This window comes from Canis lupus, chromosome 23, assembly GCF_011100685.1.
Source record: "Canis lupus familiaris isolate Mischka breed German Shepherd chromosome 23, alternate assembly UU_Cfam_GSD_1.0, whole genome shotgun sequence".
NCBI classification, from domain to species: Eukaryota; Metazoa; Chordata; class Mammalia; order Carnivora; family Canidae; genus Canis; species Canis lupus.
The window spans coordinates 24833848-24854554 of NC_049244.1; the positions used below are offsets into that span (position 1 = coordinate 24833848).

At 39.9% G+C, this 20707-nt stretch overlaps 1 long non-coding RNA gene across 3 annotated transcripts; it reads left to right on the plus strand.

Annotated features, from left to right (window-relative positions):
* Nucleotides 1-4498: 4498 nt before the first annotated feature.
* On the plus strand, nucleotides 4499-19515 carry LOC119865374. Of its 3 annotated transcripts, none has more exons than XR_005376974.1 (5): nucleotides 4499-4577; nucleotides 5534-5655; nucleotides 10115-10198; nucleotides 11362-11562; nucleotides 19162-19515. It is a non-coding gene; the product is annotated as an uncharacterized LOC119865374 (long non-coding RNA). The 3 variants fall into 3 exon arrangements; XR_005376973.1 differs by lacking the exon at nucleotides 4499-4577 and adding an exon at nucleotides 5159-5315 and having other exon boundaries at nucleotides 10081-10198; XR_005376972.1 differs by lacking the exon at nucleotides 4499-4577 and adding an exon at nucleotides 5159-5315.
* The last annotated feature ends 1192 nt before the right edge of the window (nucleotides 19516-20707 follow it).

Consider the following 20707-nt stretch of genomic DNA (forward strand, 5'->3'; position numbering starts at 1 on the left):
GATGAACAGCTATGTGCAAACACATGAAAGTTGTTTTGCAATTAACAGTATTGTTGAAGATGTCATTATTCAGGCAGTGATTAAGAGTTCTTTTATTAGAATTCATTGTTTCATACATGGAGAACAGGAATCAGGCCTCTGTTCATTAATTTTTAACTTAGTTATGAAAGTGTCTTCTTTCATGATTGTGAATAGCTCACTCAACTGCTTGGAATCTCAGTACTTTCTCTTTTTTAAAGTTTGGTTGTTAACGCTACAATCTGATTAATAACTAGGCTAGTACTACCAATAGCATGAATACTACTACTATGACTATTATTGATACTAATATTAGCAAATTAATATGAAAAACATATAATGTTAAAATGTTTTTCTGATATTACTACATGTAAATATATTTACCATTATCGTGGAAATAGGATCACAGACTCGGAAACTGGATTTTTTGTTTACATGGACCTTAATCCATAAAGAAATGAAGATTGACCCCCCAATCAAAAACAAAGGACTATCACACCTCAGTTCTTAACATGTTAATCTTTAAAGATTCTCTTTTATTATGAGTAAAGCCCCAAGCCTTCCCCACACAACTATCCCAAAATTTATTTGGGAACCCACTGGAGAGGGAGACTCAAAATAAACATATATCACAAGGTTGATCCCAAACATTTGAGAAGTTTTTCTTGTATATTTTGAGTCATGGAACATCTCCACAAGCAAGGTAAAAAATGCATCTGGAAGGAGACTCAGGTATACATTTAAGAAAAAAGGGAACTGCAGTTTTCATGAACAAAAGAAAGCTAATTTCAGCTTCCTGAGATTTTCATTCCATCCAGCAAGTCCTACTGATTCTGCCTCCAATGTCTGTCTTGCATCTTCCAGCTCCTTTCCATCTTTTTCCGGTATTTAATCTGATCATACCTCTCTCTGAAAATCCTCCAGTGGCTCACTGTTGCTTCCAGAATGATATCTAAACACAACCCTGTAAGGCATGTGAGAGTCTTCGTGATTGAAGGGCAGTAGGGTATATGAATTCCAAAGCTAACCTGTTTAGGTTTGAATCCTAGCTCCAACACTTTCTTGCTGTGTGACCTTGGCCAGGCTACTTAACCTCTCTGCACTTTACATTCTTCATTTGTAACATGTGAATGATAGTAGGAAAGGACTCATCAGGTAGCTGTAAAGATTAAGTAAATCAATTCAGAAGAACATTTAGGATAATGTCTGGCACATTATAAACACTATGTTTTATATTTTATGATGATTTATGATGGGCTAGTGAGGTGTATTAGCAGATTGCTGTTGGATATTGGGTTGTCTTGATCAGGAATTAGCAGTGATCAAGCTACTTTTGTTTGAGTGCCTCTGGGCTTTATCACAAAAAAATATGAAAAGGAGATAAAATGAATGAGCCCTGGGCTGATAAGGGAGAAAGACAAATACCTGTCAGTAGAGGTAACAAGCTTCCTGGAATCAAATAGAGGAAACTCCCAAGTGTATAAAACATGGGGGGCCACCACTTTAATGGGAAAGAAACCAGCTGGGCAATCTACACATTCCTGGTGTGATCTGTAGTTTCTAGTCTAGCCACATGATCTCAAATTGTCCTAGTTCGGGTTACAGTTAGCACCAACTCGTGGTAGATTAAATATCAATGGGGACGTTTCTTGGGATGGTTTTGGAGATCTTGGGGATACATAAAATGTCCAGAACATCAACCGAAGTTCCAGAAATCTTCTGAGTACTAAACACCTATGTTGGCATCCTACTCTGAAGATATTGGGCTGAGATGATTTGGGGGTCCCTGGGATCTGCACTCTGCTCCTCTCTTTCCCAAGATGGGGCTGCCTGATAGCTGTTTCCCTTCTGTCTTAGAGTCCTCTACATTCCCCTCAGCTCCTCCAGAACTCTCCATGTGAGGACAGGGACTGGGATGATGAAGATGACTGGGTGAGCCAATCACCAATCACATTACATTCAAATTTACATTATTACTGGGATTAGTACTGCTGGGTTTTACTCACCACATTTTCTCAGGGATTTCTTGTTTTGCACCCTCTATTTAGAGTCCTATTTATTTTTTATTATCAGGCTTTGTAAACCTGAAAACAATCCAGGCTCAAAATCATAGCCCTTTTCACTAAAGTAATTATTACGACACAATTTTTGAAAATGTATAGAAATTGAATCATTAGTAGTGCCATAATTCTAAGGAATCCAGTTATGACTTATATTACAGAATGTAGTTTAGTATTGCTATCATTTCAAGTGTGTGTGTGTGTGTGTGTGTGTGTGTGTTGTGAGGCACCTGGGTGCTGTGGTTGGTTAAGCATCCCATGCATGATTTAGGCTCAGGTCATGATCTTAGGGTGGTGAAATTGAGCCCCACATGGAGCCCTCTTAAGTTTCTCTCTCTCCCTCTCCCTGTCTCCTTGTTGGTGTGCTCTCTTACTCTTTCTCTCTCAAAAAAAAAAAAAAAAAAAAAAAAGTGTGTGTGTGTGTGTGTGTGTGTGTGTGAATGAAGGTTTTGAGGTGAGAAATGGAGTTCAAACAGTGAGGACATTCTAGGCACAGGAAAATGTTGAACTTTGCTGTATTTTTTTTTTTTTTTTTTGCTTACTTGGCTCTTTCCTATGTAAGATTTCAAGCTGTCGATGGTGGGAAATCAGTAATTTTTTTATCCTCTGAGTGTACTTCAGTGTCTCACACATAATGAACCCTCAAAAAATACTGGTTGAAGGAAGAAATTATGACAAAACAAGCATACAATAGTATGTAAAGGAATGGAATGAAAACTGCTGTCCGAGAGGAGAAGATGGTAGATACAGGAGCTTCGTTTAGCTCCACATTGTTTGGATTCTGTATCTTATATCGTTTCTTGTTTTATTTCCTATAAAAAATTGAACTCAGAGCATGATGTGCTCAGGATCATCAGTACATTCCTGCCTGGGCTAGGAATTTCCATAAAAAGGGCAGGAAAGGCGGAAAGCCATAACTGTATCAGCAGAAACCATTCTCTTGCCTGAAAACCAAGGTTACCGCTTTGCCATCACCCATAATGTGATCCATGCACCAGTTCCATGGACATCCCTCGGGTGCTCGTGAGAAATGCAGAATCTCAGGCCCGACCCAAGACTAATGGAATCAGAACCTGCATTTGAACAAGATCCCCAGGTGATCTGTGTGTGTGTTGAGATCTGAGAATCATTGAGCTAAATAAAGCACGTGCTAATTTAAGGAGGCCAGTGACGTGGTAGGTGCTCCAGGCAGCGTAATGGTGAGGTCTGAGAAGGCTGTGATTTCAATTCTGGGTGACTAGGAAAATGATGGTCACGTTAACTGAAATCTGGAAGATGAGATGAGGAACTGGTTTGAAGTGGGAGTGAGGAAGAGGCAGAATGATGCCACTGGGCTTCCGGAAAGAGGAACTGTGTCACCCAAACTTTTGCCAATCAAATGGATAACCGTCAAATGCACTTCACTCTTAATATCAGAAGTCCACAGATACAGAGATAAACTGCAAGAGGAGGAGAAGTGAGGAAACATTTTAGGTTGGAAAATGATATTATTTAAGGATATTTGAATTCCCAGAAGCCCAGAGATGCAGAAACTGTTCTGGGTCCCACTGTGGTCTATACGTCGCCGGATCACTTCTCTGGGCAGAGTTCTATCCACCAACTCTCCATTTTTCATTCTTGTTCTTTGTGTATTTAATACCTTGAAAAACAATCCTTTTAATATTTAAAACCCATTTCGGATATCCACACTGTGTAAAATGTGTGTAAAAAGCCTCTTAACACAATTGTTTTCAAATGACACTGTCAATGTATTTTCCCTCATTTTCGTAATCATTATTACTCACTGTTGCTGATAATAACTCTATATGAGCCTAGAACTGAAATCTTTTTCCTTATGGATTTTTTAAAACCTTACCTTTCATTGTATGTCACAGTTACTCTTGTGGTTTTTTATTTTGTGGTGATTTTGTCAGGTTCTTCTTGAAAAATATCACAAGCATTAATTTCTCTTAATGCAGCCTGGAATCATTTACATGAACTTTGCCAAAATATGTATATGATGGGGGAATAGATTATCTGGGAGGGGTGGAGGATGAGGAGAGAAGTGAACACTACTTAGTATAATGCACCTTTTATCGTCAGATCTCAAAGTGCTTCGCAAATATTAATATATCACATTACTTCCCTGGGAAACAAGTCAATATGATTAAACACATTTTACAGATGAGAAAACTGAAAGCATAGATTGGTGAAGTGATCTGCTGAGAGCTCTAACAAAGGTCACAGTGGAGGAGGGGGCCAGAACTCAGTGTCCTGATACTGGTGGCACACATCACTTGTCATCGGTTACTTGGCCTCACTTTTGTTTTAGAAAGAGGAAAAAAGCCTATGGTCCATTAACCCAGCATAGAGCCCTGGGACAAGGTGTGTTCTTCCCCCTTGCCCCTCCCGCAGTCTCAATTCTCTATTGCTTTTGCAAACTCGGCTCCTTACCCCCACCTCCTGCTGCCCTCACCTCTCAGAAGAGAGGGGAATAAATGCGGGCTCACTGGAGATAAGGTGAAATCAATATTATGGCTGATTGTATATGCGTGTATGCAACAGAGAGGCTGTGAATGTGTATGTGTGTGCATGAGAATGAGTGTGTGAGACAGTGTGTGTGTACGTGTGAGTGTGCATGAGACACTGAGACAGAGTGTCAGAGAGTGTGAGAGAATATGTGTGAGAGATAGAAAGTGTGTGAGTGTGTATGGGAGTGTGTGTGAGTGGATTATGAGAGAGTGTGTATGTGAGAGATTGTGTAAGACAGAGAGGGACTGTGCATACGTTCATTCAATACCTAAAAGGATAGCTCACATTTCTAAATTTTCAAATAAGACAGGACACTTTTAGGATTACAGTTATCATTGTACCAAAATAACACGAAGACCAGAATGCTGTGCTAATTTTTGTTAAAGGCAAAGGAGAAATCCCCTACAAACTTTGAAAGTTTTAGTGCTTGAAGAAAGGCTACCAGAGCTCCAGATGAGAGGCTGGAGTTTCATTTTGCCCCAGCTAAACCCCTCCCAGGATGACATTCGAAGGTTGGTAAAAGTCAAAGCAGTCTGCTTGGGCCTGCCTTCCCGCAATGTCCCCTGCAGCCTGCCACATCCTCTCCCCACTGCGCAGGCCTTTGGGGAATGAGCGTGTTTGTGATGGCTTGGAAATGACGGTAGAGCTGCTCGTGGATGAGTGCTGGGTATCAGGCTGGCAGAGAGAGCACCCTGGCGTAAAGGAGAGTTTGCATCTGCAGAGATGGTGAGCGAGGCCTGCACTCCTGGATGTGCAGCTTGCCCTGAAAGCAAACTGCATGTGCTTTTCTTCATTCTTTGGCTCCAGGCACCTTGACTGGGACTCACCCTTTTTTCAACAGACTTGTTACACATAACCTTGTCTTACCCTGCTTGAATTTTGACCTGGCCATCACTGACATTTTCACGAATGTTCTAAATCTAGCCTGATTTTTTATCTTCCAGTGAGTAAGCATATTCACATTCCAGAAGGTCTCTCTTCTCAAGTCACTGGAGGACCAGCCCCCAAATTCCCTACCCTGACGATGTCTTGAGTTCACTTTGCCACGGCCTTTCCAAGACACCGCGTGAGTAACCACACCAGACCAACTGTCCAGCTGTTTTTGGGTGCCATTGTGCATGGTGACCACAGTGATGCACAGGCTGAGTCTTCCACTTGGTCCAACATGCTCTGTCTGCCCTGTGCGGTTCATAATAATACCTGTCATGACTACTGATAATAACAGTAACTCTCTGAACAAAGCAAGAATCTCTCCAATGATGATTATGAGAATCCTAAGAATTCTAAACTAAAATAATAACATAATTTCAGATTTTAATCCTAACAGGCTGGAAATGAAATGTGGGCCTAGAAGTTGGGGGAACTGAGGCACAGTCTGCATCGTGGTTACCAAACCATTATTTCTTCCTCATATTGGAAATCAGGTCGAGAGCAGAAGTAAGACTACTGTTGTGACAGAACTTTGGTGACAACAGAACATTTTTACTTTATCAGAAGCAGTTTTCAGAAGATTCACTATATTGAAATGTTTTTTAAAAATCCCTACAGTTTGCTGTTAGGGCAGGGAAAACGGAAGAGGTGTTAAAGTCACAGGAGGGCAGGTGAGATTAAACAGAAGGTGTACTTGAAAATGTCACATTTCTTCTTCCATGCTTAGGAAGTGACCTGCACCATTTGCATGTACTCTTCCTTTAAAATAATCACATAAGTAACTACATCAACTTAATACAGTAAATAATGTTAATTTAGGTTTGAAAAATAATTCTAGCTCCTTTTTTTTTTACTTCCCAACATATGATACTATACAAAACACAAACTGGATAATGCCAGTTAACAGCCTTAAAAAGGTCAAAACAGATACACTCTAAAAATGCTAAATGACTTTTAAGGGCATATTAAATTCCTACTTTTGTCATTCTTACTCCTTGTTTTCCTTCTCCTCTTGTGGCAGAGGTATTAAGACAGACTAAATGGTAAAAAAAAATTTTTAAAAATCAGTATGGAGGAATTCGCTAACCCAAGAGCCTGGATAAAGGATGAAATATAGAAACTAGTTGTGAACACACACACGATTTTACAGTATGCTTTTTGCTTCCTCAAGAAAATCTGATTTTCTAAAATGTCTCCCTATGCTGTTTGTTCTCCGTTTTCAACTCGTAAGGATGCATACTTGTCTTTCTTGCCTTTAAATCTTTAACAGTCATTCCTAAACAGACGAGAGTCATTTAAGAAACAGAGTGCAGATTTCAGAATTCCATTTGCCAAGACATTCTGATTTAGTACACTTGGGATTGGGCACATTGTTTTTCACAAGCACATCTGGGGGCAGGGGGACCAGGAACTTCTACTTCGAGAAACACGTTGGCCTAGGACCAAAACAAAGACACCTCAAGTCTTCAGCAGGCCGGGAACTGATGGAGACAAACTTCAGTGGACCCTAGAGAATGAACTAATTAACAACTCCAAATATGTCACATGTTCATCTTCTAATGATATGTGTAATTAGAAACCATGATATGGGGCAACTGGGTGGTTCAGTTGGTTAAGTGACGGACTCTTTCTTGGCTCAGTCTTGATCTCAGAGTAATGAGTTCGAGAACTGCATTGGGCTCCAGGTGCTGGAGCCAACTTCAGCAAATCAAAGCAAAACCACTGTGACTATTGACACTCTTTTAATAAAAGGGAATACAGAGTCTACAACCCCAGGAATAAAAGTCATAGACAAAAAAAGATCATGTACATAGGGTAGCTAGGTTTGAGAATATCATTTTTTTTAAAAAAAATTATCTTTCCAAGTCTGGGATTTATGAATCCTTAACTAGTTTTTACCAATTACTTTCCATCAAGATTTATGAGGTGGAATTATTTCCAGTAAACATGCCTGGAAAGAGGTATTTAATGCCAAAGAACAGTTTTTCCTCAGTCCCTATAAGGCCTTTCTCTTAGAAACAGGAAAGGGCTTTCTCTTGCAAAGATGAATGTTGTTCAAAGGATTCATGTTTTGCCTCATTTCAAAACTCATACTGAATTTGGCAAAATGCGATACCCATGGAAGGGAAAGAAATTTATATTATAGTCGATAGCATAGAATGTCTTTCTGAAATTATTTGAGTAATGCACACTCATATTATTCTTTAAAGACTCTTTAATGAGGCATTTCCCAGGAAATTTTGATGATAATCTGGGGAGGACTGATTGGTAGTATTTACGTACTTGTGAGGGACCACAAAGTTACATTCGTGTGAATGAGTTACTTCCTATTAAATAAATGACTCTTCTTTCACATGTGTAATAATACTTAAACTTCACTTTTTTTCCCTCCGCTCTCCCAAAGAAGTTTCTTTCTCTCCTGTCATTTGTTGTTGTTGTGGTGAAGTTATTTTTCTTGACGAGTTCCACCTACTCACTGTTAACCCGAAGGTCTTTTCCACTGTAGACACGCTGTGAATGCGCAAAAAGGAAGCTTGTTATCGCAAGATCAGCAACTCAAATTACAATGTGATCAGAAGTGACATCACTGTGTGGTTTCATTAATGATATTAGAGGAGAACAAACTAATTTCAGTTATTCTCTTCTTGTCGCAAGGCTATGCACCTTGCCTTTGCTCCCATTCTCCCATCCCTCCCTGAATTTGCATCAGGAATCTCTTCTCAGGATCCCTTTTCCTTCTTTTCTCCCCCACTCCGTTGTGAGTGTGCGAATCTCCTCATTCAGCTCGTGTAGAGCAGAGCAGAAACAAAACAAAACAAAGCACATTAACACTATTGACCTGATAACTTTCTTTTCCCAGAATAAGATCTGAAGAGAATTCAAGAAAACCACAGATACTAGAACTGATGAAGTCTACTTCCTGTGAATTCGTGTGGCTTGCTCATCAAGTCATATCCCTTTTTTAATTCTTATTCTTTATTCTGTAGTCACAGTGTTTCTGCAGTTGTCTGTGGACCCTGCTTACCACAAACCATGATTGTCATATGTGAGAACCTTGGCCCAGTTCTAGTCCTAGAGCAACAAAGACCTGTAACCTGGACTGCCTTTTCACCTATGCTCCATTGGGCTCTGTGGTAGTGAAACTGGTTGGTTTGAAACAGAGTGTGCTCAGGGGGGAATCTGCCTTTGCTTGAGTCAGTCACTCTCTGCTTTACTTTTCCAGTGATGAAATTCTCTGCGCATGTGTGTGTTTCAGTGGATGGGAGTCTCTGGGGGAAAAAGTGACATGTGGGAGAAATAAGGGTTCTGTACTCTCATAGTAGAGGGGTTTGGAATGCCAAGAAGGGAGTCTGAATGTTGGGCTGTCTTCTGGCTTCTGAGTTGGTTTAGGGAGCCTATAGGAGGTCATCAGACCAACAACCATGGCCAAGTCATTTAGCCTCTCCTGGCTTCATTTCTCTTAAGCCTAAACATAGTTTCTCAACCTTGTCACTATTGACTTTTTGGGACAGATAATTCTTGTACTCTCTGTAGGATGTTTGGTGGCATCCCTGGCCTCTACCCACTAGATGCCAGTAGTTTACCCACCCACCCCCATTGTGACAGTCTCCAGATACTGCCGATATCCTTTAAAGAAGGAGGAGAGGGCAAAGTTGTCCTCTATGGAGAACCAATGGCCTAAATCAAGGCAGTCAAAATTTATGATAACTTTCTGTTCTAAGGTTCCACGAGTATAGCATTCCATGACTCTAGATCCATAGCTGACTTGTTGATGCAAAAGATCTTTTTTTTCAACTCTAATGGCTAAATATGTTTATATCATTGACCCAAATTGAGATTTAGCCTCAAATATTTGTCAAGAGCTTATCTTGTGGTGTAACAATAGGGGGCAGCATTTGTTGACCACCTACTGTGCTGAGCACTTTCAGTGAGACCCTCACTTATGGGTAAAGGTTGAAGGAAGTATAATTATTAGCTCCAACTTAGAGAGAAGGCAAACTAAGGTGTAGGGACATTGAACAACTTGCCCAGGATCTCACTGCTAGTAAATGGGAGAACTCAGATCTATCTGCCCTAAAATTGCTGATTTTTGCCATTATTTTATATTCCTTACTGCGGTATTTTGCCAGGCATTTTTTAAGCTTTTAATATCAACAGATTGACTCCTTTTCTCATGGTATCTATAAAGAGGTATAATCATTATCCTCATTTAATTTTTTTTCCTGTGGGAAAAAGGAAAAGGGCAGAAAGAGGTTATGTAACTTGTCCCAGGTCACACAACTAGTAGGTGATAAAGCTAAGATATCAACTCAGTTGGCGATCCCAGACACTACACCCTGTTGCCTTTCAACGTAAAAGGCTGCAGTACTAGATCTCTATAGCCTATGAGTCAATGCCAGTGAGTATTCCTTTGGTGTTGTTCAATTTTCAGTGAGACTTTGGAAATGGTGGGAAATGTCATCAATCTCTTTTCTGTAAAGGAGTTGGTGCTATGGAATAACACTGAAATTATAGTTGTTTTAATAAGAAAGTTTTTTAATGCATTGTTACATAAACGAAGAGATTTGACCTACGCTCCTCCCGCTCAATCAAAGGATGAGACGTTTGGAACACCTTCAGTGGCAATGCTATCCAAAATCTGACCAAGAGCCACCCAGCTACGCTCTCGTCATACCTTGGTAAGCACTCCCATGGCCTGCACTCACATGCTGGGGATACAAAACATAGGATTCCTGAAAGGTTCAAATACTGGTAGTAAGGGAAGTCCCCACTAATGACATGTATAGAGGGACAGAAGAATCAAGATACAAGAGTAAATTTTTCTAACTTGGAAAAAGCCTGGCCAGGACAATCTTTCAAAAGAAGGAGACCCTTGAGTGATTGTCAAGGGTCATGAGACGTCCCAGTTGGAGAGACAAGTATTGTGGTGTGAAGAGAGGTAGCAATTTCAGAGAAAGGGATCTTACCAATCATGGCTGAAGGAAGAGGACTGCAGAAAATAAGAGAGGCCCCTGCCTCCCCCCTCCAAAAAAATAGATTAAGGTAAGAACGAGCCTTGAATTCATCCCTGGATGACTGGGTTGGTTGGTTGGTTGGTTGGTTCATTTATTTATTTATTTATTTTCGGTAGGTGACATGGACTCATCCAAGAGTCTTAAGCAAAGCAGTGGCAGAATCTAAAACTTGTGTCTTGAAAGTACTGCTGTTCACCTGTGTAGAAAATGGCTCCATGGTTTAGAGCCTGCCTTTGGCCCAGGGCATGACCCTGGAGACCCGGGATTGAGTCCTACATTGGGCTCCCTGCTTGGAGTCTGCTTCTCCCTCTGCCTCTGCCTCTGTCTCTGCCTTTCTCTCTCTCTCACTCTGTCTCATGAATAAAAAAAAAAAAAAAAATGGAGTTGACATGTATCCAGGCATCCAGGTATCCAAGCATTTTACCATTGGACAGCCACATTTTTCTTCTTGGAGTCTACAGACAAACATGATGAACTCATACAAAGCCAAGTCCCAATTTGGCCCGGATTTTTCTGCCTCTGCTCTACCTGGGGGCTAATTAAACTATCCTACGGGAGTCCCCCTGGGACACATTTCTTTGAGCAATAGGGTCTAGGGAATGCAGTTACAGCTTAACCTTCTTTTCCCACAAAAGAAGTCTCCTGAGTTTAACTGGTCTAAAAACTCATGGTGTGGGTGGAAGTAAATGCAGGCAGCGCCAACGGCATTAATATTTTATGCCTATAAGGCAGTTTTGTAGCCCAGGTTCTCCAAGCTTTAAAAAAACATGCATTTTTAAAGTCTCTCTCTCTCTCTCTCTCTCTCTCTCTCTCTCTATGTGGTGGAGACATGGGAAATTAGAGGTAATGATTGAACTTGCTGTGGCCTCAGTCTCAACACAGAACCTGGAATTGGACCCCTCTCTCCATCTTGTGCTGCTTCCTAGACCAGAGACGAATCCACACTGGGTGGAGTTGATCCCCTGACTAGAGAAGTTGAATATTCTGAAAGAGATGTTCTAAATGCTTAGATCTTTATGCCAACATAGGTAAGTAGCTGTGTTGGGATCGTATTCCCACCTCAGGGGCTACAAAGGAGTAGGAAAGGAATCCACATGATCCACACAAATAAACAAGGCCAGTGTAAAAATGCCAGCCATTACATGAGGAGAAGTGGTTTCATAAGCTCCCCATCTGGGTTTCCTTCCCACCTTGCAACGACCATCAGGCAGGAGGGAAAAGTCACATGGAAATACATTTACTTCTTAAACTAGCCATGATCATGTCAGAAGTCAACGAAAAAGACATACAATGCCTGAGAATTTCTAAAGTATGCAGACTTAATGACAACCTCTTTTGCTGATAATGCAAGTAGATTTTCTCACTGTCAACTGCAAGAACCCTACCAAATTCTTTTCCACACCATAACTCCTGATAGAGCTAATATGCTGCTCTACCCAGAACTATGGCTCACTTAATTTATATGTGGCTTTCTTTTTCCTGCAAAAGTCACATGAAGAGGGGCCCTGCAATTATGCAGCTGGAAGTGGGTCCTGGCAGTTCAGTCACAACTGGACCCTCTACTCCATTTGATTGGACCCTAACTTGTCTTACCTTAGTCTTGTGGTCCAAAGGAATGTAAGCAATGTGTAACTTCCTTCCCACAACTGTGTCTTATCTTTCCCAAGGTCCTCCAGAATCCTCCTGAATTCTCTGACTTAACATGTTGTCTACTAAGTATGCTACCATGATGGATCATTTTCTAATCAATAGATCCAATACACTATACTAGGAAAGAGGAACTTAGAAAGGAAAAGGCACAATCTTGCTCCCAGCTGTCATTTTCTAAAAGTCAGTGGGTACAATTGCTCTACCTGGGACTTTAGGTCACTGAAGCCATTCCCCACAGATTCTATGGCCCTCAGCCAAGCAAGTAGTCCTTTTGCCTACCCCTGTTCTTTCCCTGGGAATGATGGGGTAAAGAATGGGGAAACCAGGGTAAAAGTTTTATTTCCTGCTAGGATAACAAACACCTCTTCATAGCTGGTACAGAAATTCCATTCTGGTTGTGGGATGTGTATATCAATAAGACATTTGGATAAACTACAGTTATTATTTCCAGAGGGAGTGAAGCCTATTGAGCTCTATCAGTAACCAAATGAGTGATTTTTAAACAAAGCAATCACGTTAGCTTTCTGGGCCTACATTTTTCTCACTTGATATGAAGGGGTTAGCCTAGAAAATGAGCTGTAAGGCAAAGAGTCATGCTTCCAGCCATCCATACTGCTCTACTGGCTTTAACATTTTGGGGTTATGGGTTCCTTTGAGAATCTAACAAAAATTGTGGGGAAAAAGGTAATATTTCAGAAATTTTGGAAATAATCCAGGGGACTCTCAGATGTTTTTGACTCTCCTAACCTCAATCCATTTCCCTACTCCAGAAATCTCTCCCCTATTGCCCTGTAAGAAGGGGAAATTTTTAAATTTTTAAGGTGCTCACAATGGGCATACAATAGGTACTCAGAAATGTTCCTTGAGGGAGTGAATGAATTAAATCTATCCCATGATCTACATAATCTCTATTTTCATAAATGCAATATATCCCTCAAAATAATTTATTAAATATCCACTTGCATTTATTATTATCTGCAAACCAAATAGCATTATTAAATTTTAAGGACTGGTTCATACTCCATAGAAGCTAGATTACAATTGTAGAGAAGTGAGAATGATCCAGAAACCCATCAGTCACTCCACTAATTACCAGAAGTCGCTTCAGCTGCTTGAACTGGCATGTATTCACTCCTCAAGTTCCATATTTATTCAGAGAGGATGGTCTCCCCAAAGAGAGGAAAGCATTTTTAAATTCAAGCATATCTGAGCAGATTCCCTCAAGAACCCCAAATGAAATCTCCACTCAAGTTTGGTACAGATTTCTGGAAGTTTTATAATGATATCTAACTCATTCAAATTAATTGGTCCTTTCCAGGAGACTATGACATCTTCTTATTTATTTTCCTATTGTTTTTATTACCTTATTATTTTTATTACCTTTATTACTTTGAATAATCGTAATGGAATCCAGTATCAGTTGAGGAAAAAAGTGTAAACCTCCTAAAATATTCAGCACAAGTAATAAGGAATCAGAGGTTTTGCCCATGGATTAAAAATCGACTGTCACTGTAGCATCTGATTGTACTTATGATCCTGTTTATAGACAGGTGGTTTGGGTGGAAAATTCTACTTTTTATTTTTTATTTTTTTAGCAGTACCAATAATACCAGCTAAATACTACCTTGATTTCTCATTACCAAAGCTTGGCTTTTGACTCATCTCAGAATAATCTGGCATAATTTGTGTATTATATGGCTGCACTCCAAATTCTCTCTGCCTGGTGTAGTGTGGTAAGCTAATCCAAAACATCTGTCCTGCACTTTGTGCTCAAAATCCCTAAAAGCGGATATAGAATAATGGAAAATAGATCTTCCTTTTGTGCTTTAGCTATTCAAAACTAGGCCCTTAAACAAACATTCAGAAACAAATTTGTCTTCTATTAAATGGATTCCAAATACATGTTGAAATAAATAAGTGTGCCCTCTCCAGGACCCACAAAGCTGGAAACAGTCTAGTCAGCCAATCCATCTTCCAGTTTCACTAAATTCTCATTATTCAGAAAATACTGGTAGTGGTTGGCTTGAATTGTGCCCCTCATGAGTGAGCCCCTGGTATTCATGCCCTTGTATATTCGTGTTTCTCCCACATTAACTCTATGCTTCTACATGTGACCTGTTTTGGCCAATGGGACCTTAGCAAGCTTGATGCAAGCAGGGGGTTTGAAAAGTGCTTACAAACTGAATCTTATCCTCTTGGAATATCCCATCTTGGAAGCCCATTGTTGTTCTGAAAGTCGCTTGATCTGACTTCTGATTGATGAGTGGCCATGTAGAGAAAGACCCTGGAAGAGGAGAGATTGTCTTAGAAGTCCCAAACTCCAGCAGAGCTACCTGAGCTGAATGCAGCCAAATGAGTGACCTCAGTTCTACTACACAGATTAGGAAACTGCCCAGCTGAGCCCGGTCAACCCACAGAATCATGAATAATAACAAATAATAATGAATCATTGTGTTTTAAACTTCAGGGTAAAGATGTAAAGAATTATAAGGTTATATGGTTTTAACCACACATTTCAGTTAATGCAATAAATGCAAAAATTCAGTTAAGGCAAGAAATCATGCATATATGTATATATTTTTAAAAAGATATAATATCTATATTACAAGATACAATTATGATATGAATGACTCTTCTTGTTGTTGTTTTTATTATTTGTATAAACATCAAACTTTAATGCCCAGAGTAGACAGGAAAGACAAATTGTCAAGTGTAGATTGTGTTGAATGAACATCTTTTTTCCAAAAGTATTTTTCTCTGTATTTATACTCAAATTAAATAAAAGCATTGATTAATACTTACAAAATTCTGAAATATTAAGAGATAAATGTTTATTAATTGGCCATGCTGAAGGCAAAAGACATTAAGTATACAAATACTTAAGTACTTAAATGTTAAAATTGAGCTGCAAACTGAAGTATATCATATTACTTTGAAAACTTGCTTTTCCCATTGAAGGACCATACACCTAAACTATTTTTTTTGGTCTCCACCAAACTGATTAATTTAGCTGATTAATCGGGTACTTTTTTCTACTTTTGTTCGAACTTAATTAAAAACTAATCGATTATTAAATTTTATCTAGTATTCGTTTCAATAATAACTAACACTTATTCTGTGATTATTAAGTGTTAGGAATTCTGCTTATACCTTTGCATAGATTAACTGATCATCACAACCTGCAAAGTGGATGGAGTATTCTTCCTACATTTGGAGGAGAAACACAAAGATCAGAAGGAAATTTTCCAAAGTCAGAAAGCATATATGTGACAGAGCCACTTCCAAGTGGTTGGTTTGGAAGTCTCTGTTCCTACAATTCTCAAAGCCGGGGGGCAGAAAACTTTTTCTATAAAGGACTAGAGATTAGTAAATATTTTTAGTTGTGCAGTTCATACAACCCAAGGCTGCATTTACAGCACAAAAGCAGTCAAAGGCAATAAATAAATGAATAGGGTATGCCTGTGTTCCAATAAAATTTTATTTATAAAGACAAGTTTTGGGTTGTATTTAGCTTGCACCTACAGTTTTAAAACTTTGGCCGTTGTCTGCACAGATTCCCAAACCAATAATGATCAAATCTGAGCTCAAATTAGAATCACTTGGAGGGCTTTTTAAAACAGATTTGTGGGCCCTCTCTAAGAGCTTCTGGTTCAGTAGATCAAGGATATGTCCAAGAATTTGCATTTCTGTCAAATTCCAATGTTGCTAGCACAGGGCACACACTTTGAGAACCACTGTTATAAGTATACAGGACTTCAGTTGCTGACTTTAAGATAGAACACTATTCTGAAAACCTAAATCTATCTTGCTACATTTTTGGTGAATGCAAGCACCCTGAGATGATCATTTTAATCAAATTCTTGTCTTTGTTTCCTCCTTCTCTTTTATTGTGGGTCCATGAGGAGGTGGTGTGCATCAGAATCTGGAGGGAGGAGTGATAAGGAGAGTTATAGTGAATGTTGAACATAGATCGATGGTGCCTGTCTCTACCACCTACTCCATCCCTTTGTGCCTGTCCCTTCTCCATCTTTTGAAGATGAAACGTTTGTGACAAATTTTAATCTTGTCTTAGACAAGACTCAGACATATGCACACATAGCCACATATTTGCGTATGATATTTGATGTGAACTTTGAAGGTTATGGACTTAGGATAACATACCCTTACAGAATAACCAACTGAGCTTTCTACAGAGGTGATAAAATGCAATAAGTTATGCCAGAGTGAACCAAGAGATGGGAGAAATGGTGATTTTTCCAAGTGTTTTACTGGGCGTAAATGTGGAAGAAAAAGAACATTCACGGCACACAATCTCGGAGCCAGGTACTGGCCTTCCACGGAATTAGCATTCGTCATTTCTTCATGTTTCACAATGATGCTATAGTTTAGAAGATCTCATCACAGGGTAATTAAAAACAAAGACTCCTGAGTCATAACACCCATGAGTGAATTCCAGGTCTTTATTTACTGTATCTGTGATCTTGGGCATGATTTTACCCCCTCTTCTCTTCCTTCATAAAAGAGGATGTTAATTGAATCTCCTTTTTTTTCTTTTTTAAGACTTATGTATTTCTTTATTTGAGAGAGAGAGAGCATAGAGAGGGAGAGGGAGAAGCAGAATCCCTGATGAACAAGAAACCTGACTTGAGACTTGATCCAGCACTCTGGGATCTGAGCCAAAGGCAGATGCTTAACCGACTGAGCCACCCCGGGACCCCTTGATTGTATCTCCTTTAAAGATTATGTGAGGACTAAACGAGTTACTATGTGGACAGAGACTGATCACATGGTAAATAGTTATTAAAATGCCCATACTGTTGAATACATTTTATAATTAAGGAGGCTGAGTGTGAGAGAGATGGGCTGATGCATTCAGGGTGATTTTACATGTGTACGAATCACCAAAACAAGCTTTGAACCTGGCTGTGGCTGATTCCAAAGCTTTGGCGCCTGAGAGAATGGAAACACAAGCCAAATAAAAGGAGCATCCAATCCCTTTCAACAGGACAACAGGCTCAGGAACACACACCAAAAAATAATCCCAGTATCCAGAAACACAGAGAACTGTGCAGGTATACAGCTTTAGAGAGGAATAGGCTTCTGGGAGGGTGGGAGAGAAGGAAGAGTTGAGGTAGAGCCATGTCTGTGTGAGATGAGGAGAGAGCGTTGTGGTACAAAGTTATAAACGACTGCCTTGTAAGAAAGGCCATTGGAGGCAAGAGAATGTTCCTGTGGCAAAATTAAGTCCACAAACTTAGGAGGACCTCCTCACAAACACAAACACATACCCAGAGAAACACACCACAAATAAAAAGAAAGAAAATCCCCAAATTAAAATAAAAGCCAAACAAATTATTTATTCAAACATTGTATAGAAAATATTGTCAAAATAACTTCTATTCCTCAATAATGATAAACGGGGAAAAAAATCATTATTCCTTCATCATTGTTTCTCCCAGACTCCAGTTATTTAGCTAAGTAGGGCAGAGGAGCTAAGGAGGGCCTGAGGTAGCTGGGAAAATATTAAGGAAAAAAATATTTGTGAAAATAACTTTACAAGCCCTTCTGTTTTCCAACAAGGGGCATATCTGTCCCCAGAGCCTTGCAGCTGTGCCTCGCACAGAGCGAGCTATTAGGTTTACAGCTCCCAGAAAATAGCTTCACACAGTTCTGATTGCACAGGGCCCTCTGAGGTCTTGCTGCAGGTTTGGTTTGGTTTCACAGTGATTTTATATTTCCTGTTCAAGGTTTTATTAGTTTTATATAGATACATAAGCATGAGGGGTCAAGGGGAAAGGCAGAAACACAAGACAATGGAATGGAATTTTTAAGCTGTAACAAGAGTTTAAGGGAATAAGATGTGGGAGGTTGGTGCAGGAGTCTGGACATTCAGGCCCAGATCCAAGCAAGGTCTGGTGCCAAAAATCCAGGCAGAGTGGACCCATTGCATCTCCCAACTTGTGCTCCCTTCCCTTACTTCTAGGTATGGGGATTCTCTTGCCAAAGCCGTTTTATTGTTGTAGATGTAGAGACCAAAGTTATTATAAGTCTAATTCAGCTGGTGATTAAGAGCATGGGCTCAGGAACCAAATTGCCTAAGTGTGAGTCCAGCCTCTCCACATGTAGCCATGTGATCTGGGATGCTAGTGTCCTCGTTCCTCATCTGAGAAGTGAAGACAACTGTAAAACTTAACCCACATAGTTGTATGTGCATATGAGTCTTATATATTTATGTATTTATTTTTAAAGATTGTATTTATTTATTCATGAAAGACATAGAGAGAGAGAGGCAGAGACACAGGCAGAGGGAGAAGCAGGCTCCATGCAGGGAGCCTGATGTGGGACTCGATCCCGGGACTCCATAATTACACTCCAGGCTGAAGGCAAGCACTAAACCACTGAGCCACCCAGGTGTCCCATAAGTCTCATTTAATAATAAATGAGAATCAAGGGGAAAATATGGTAAGTGAAAAATCTGATACATACACACACATATATATATTTAGAGAAGTACCAGGCATACAGTAAATGAGGTATATAATAAATTATGTAATAAAATACTTAAGACAGTACTGCCATAGTCTCAATAAGTATTATCTCTCAGTATTATGTTTATTTTTATTATCAATTTTATTTTAATGAAATGTTGATTTCCACAACTAATTAGTTTCAGGTCAATTTCCTTAAGTGTTGCCATATATGCTTCTAGTCTATTGCACTTGAATCATGGTTGAACCATACAGGTAAGCTTCAGATAATGAAGACTAATGCATGTATATTTATCTGTGGTCAACAACTCAATACCTTTAAATGTGAAGAAGTGTAGTCTAGAGCCCCACTAGGCATGGAGCCCCCAGTTGGGACCTGACATCATGACCTGAGCTGAAATCAAGAGTTGTACACTCAACTGACTAAGCCATCCAGGCGCCCCTCAAGTGATACTTTATAAAATTCACTCATTTTTCTTCCCCTGTCAGCTTGCCAAGTGAGTGCTGAAGATGTGTAAGAACTGGAGGACATGTATTCAGGAATATAAAGGGTGATTGAGGCAAAACACTCCTGCTCTCAAAGGACTTACCACCTAATGGCGCAGAATGAGACACATGCCCACAAATCAATGCCATCCAAGATAGCAAGGAGAAAATAAAAGTGTTCAGAGGAGAGAGAGCCATTCCCTCAACCTGAAGAAATCAGGCCAAGTAATACACTTAACGTTGTTTTGCCACAATTTGTCCCTCCACAAAATGGAACTAAATTTCTTGCCACCTGGCTCTTAAGACTATGTTAAGGGCATAATGAGCCCATTAAAATAAAAGTGTTTTTGCAAGCAATATCCTACGTAATTGCTATTAATATCAGCAATAAAATCAGTATTCTGGTTATGAGTAGGTAGGTAATCCATTTGGGGTGATTCTACTTATTATTCTGTGTAATTCTTAGCATCAAACTGTCAATATAAGAGAAACAAAATGGCTCTCTTGGCTGACTTCACAACCAACGAGCCAATGCTCTTTGACATTGGGGCAAGAGGACCACATGTCGCTCTGTCTTCAGTTCATAGGCAGCATGGTAGAGGTGCAGAAAAAAAAAAAAAGCTCCATCTCTGTCTCTCAGTCCACCATCCTGGGTTATTAACTAGAAGGGGTTAAAGGGTAAGAAAAGGGAATCTTCTGGAGAGATGTGGTCAAGTATTCTGAGAATAGCAAGCATCTGAAACAGAAATCTCAGTCTTACGCCATCCTTCTCATTATGGCAACAGATAGGAATCACACCTATCATTTTGTCCACTTACAGATTTTTAGAAGGTTTCTTTTTTCTGTTTTAAACAGATTTTTGAGTTTCTGGCCACCCAGATCCAGAGCTTCCTGTCTCAGTAGGGATGGCATCACAGCTCAGCTTCTGCCTTGGCACAGTCCCACTTCCTCTCCTTCTTTTCCACAAGTATTGCCCTTGGGAGCATTCCCTGATGAACAACCTACTTGCTAAACTTCATCTTGGTGTCTGCATCTCACACAACACAACTTGAGATGTCTGTCACCACACTGCCCGTCAACCTGGTGGCCCATCTAAACAAAATACAATGCCCTTAGTCCCGTGAGCCCACCACGTACCCTCACCTCTATGTTCTTTTATGCATGTTCTGTCACAGTAAGCAGGACCTCGCACGTGGTACATGCTCAATAAACAGTTGTCGCTGTTGTTGTTTTTGAATGAATACACATCCTTGGATCCAGAAGACATCCTCCCTGCCCCTTTTCTGCCACCTTCCTTTTCCTGAGTAACTCATCCTCACCTTTTCAGATAATTCAGCCTGAAGGTCTTCTTTGCAAAGTATTTCCTTGGTCTTTCTTGGATTTCCTCTCACTCCCTTTACTCTATCAGAGATTTTTGTTGTACTGTGTTATAGTTGTTTACTTGCCTATTTCCTTCCACCCCCACACAAACCTAGATTTTTTAGCACCTTGAAGTCATGGCTGCATTTTTTTAACTGCTATTTAACCAGTGAATAGTAGATGCTCAATA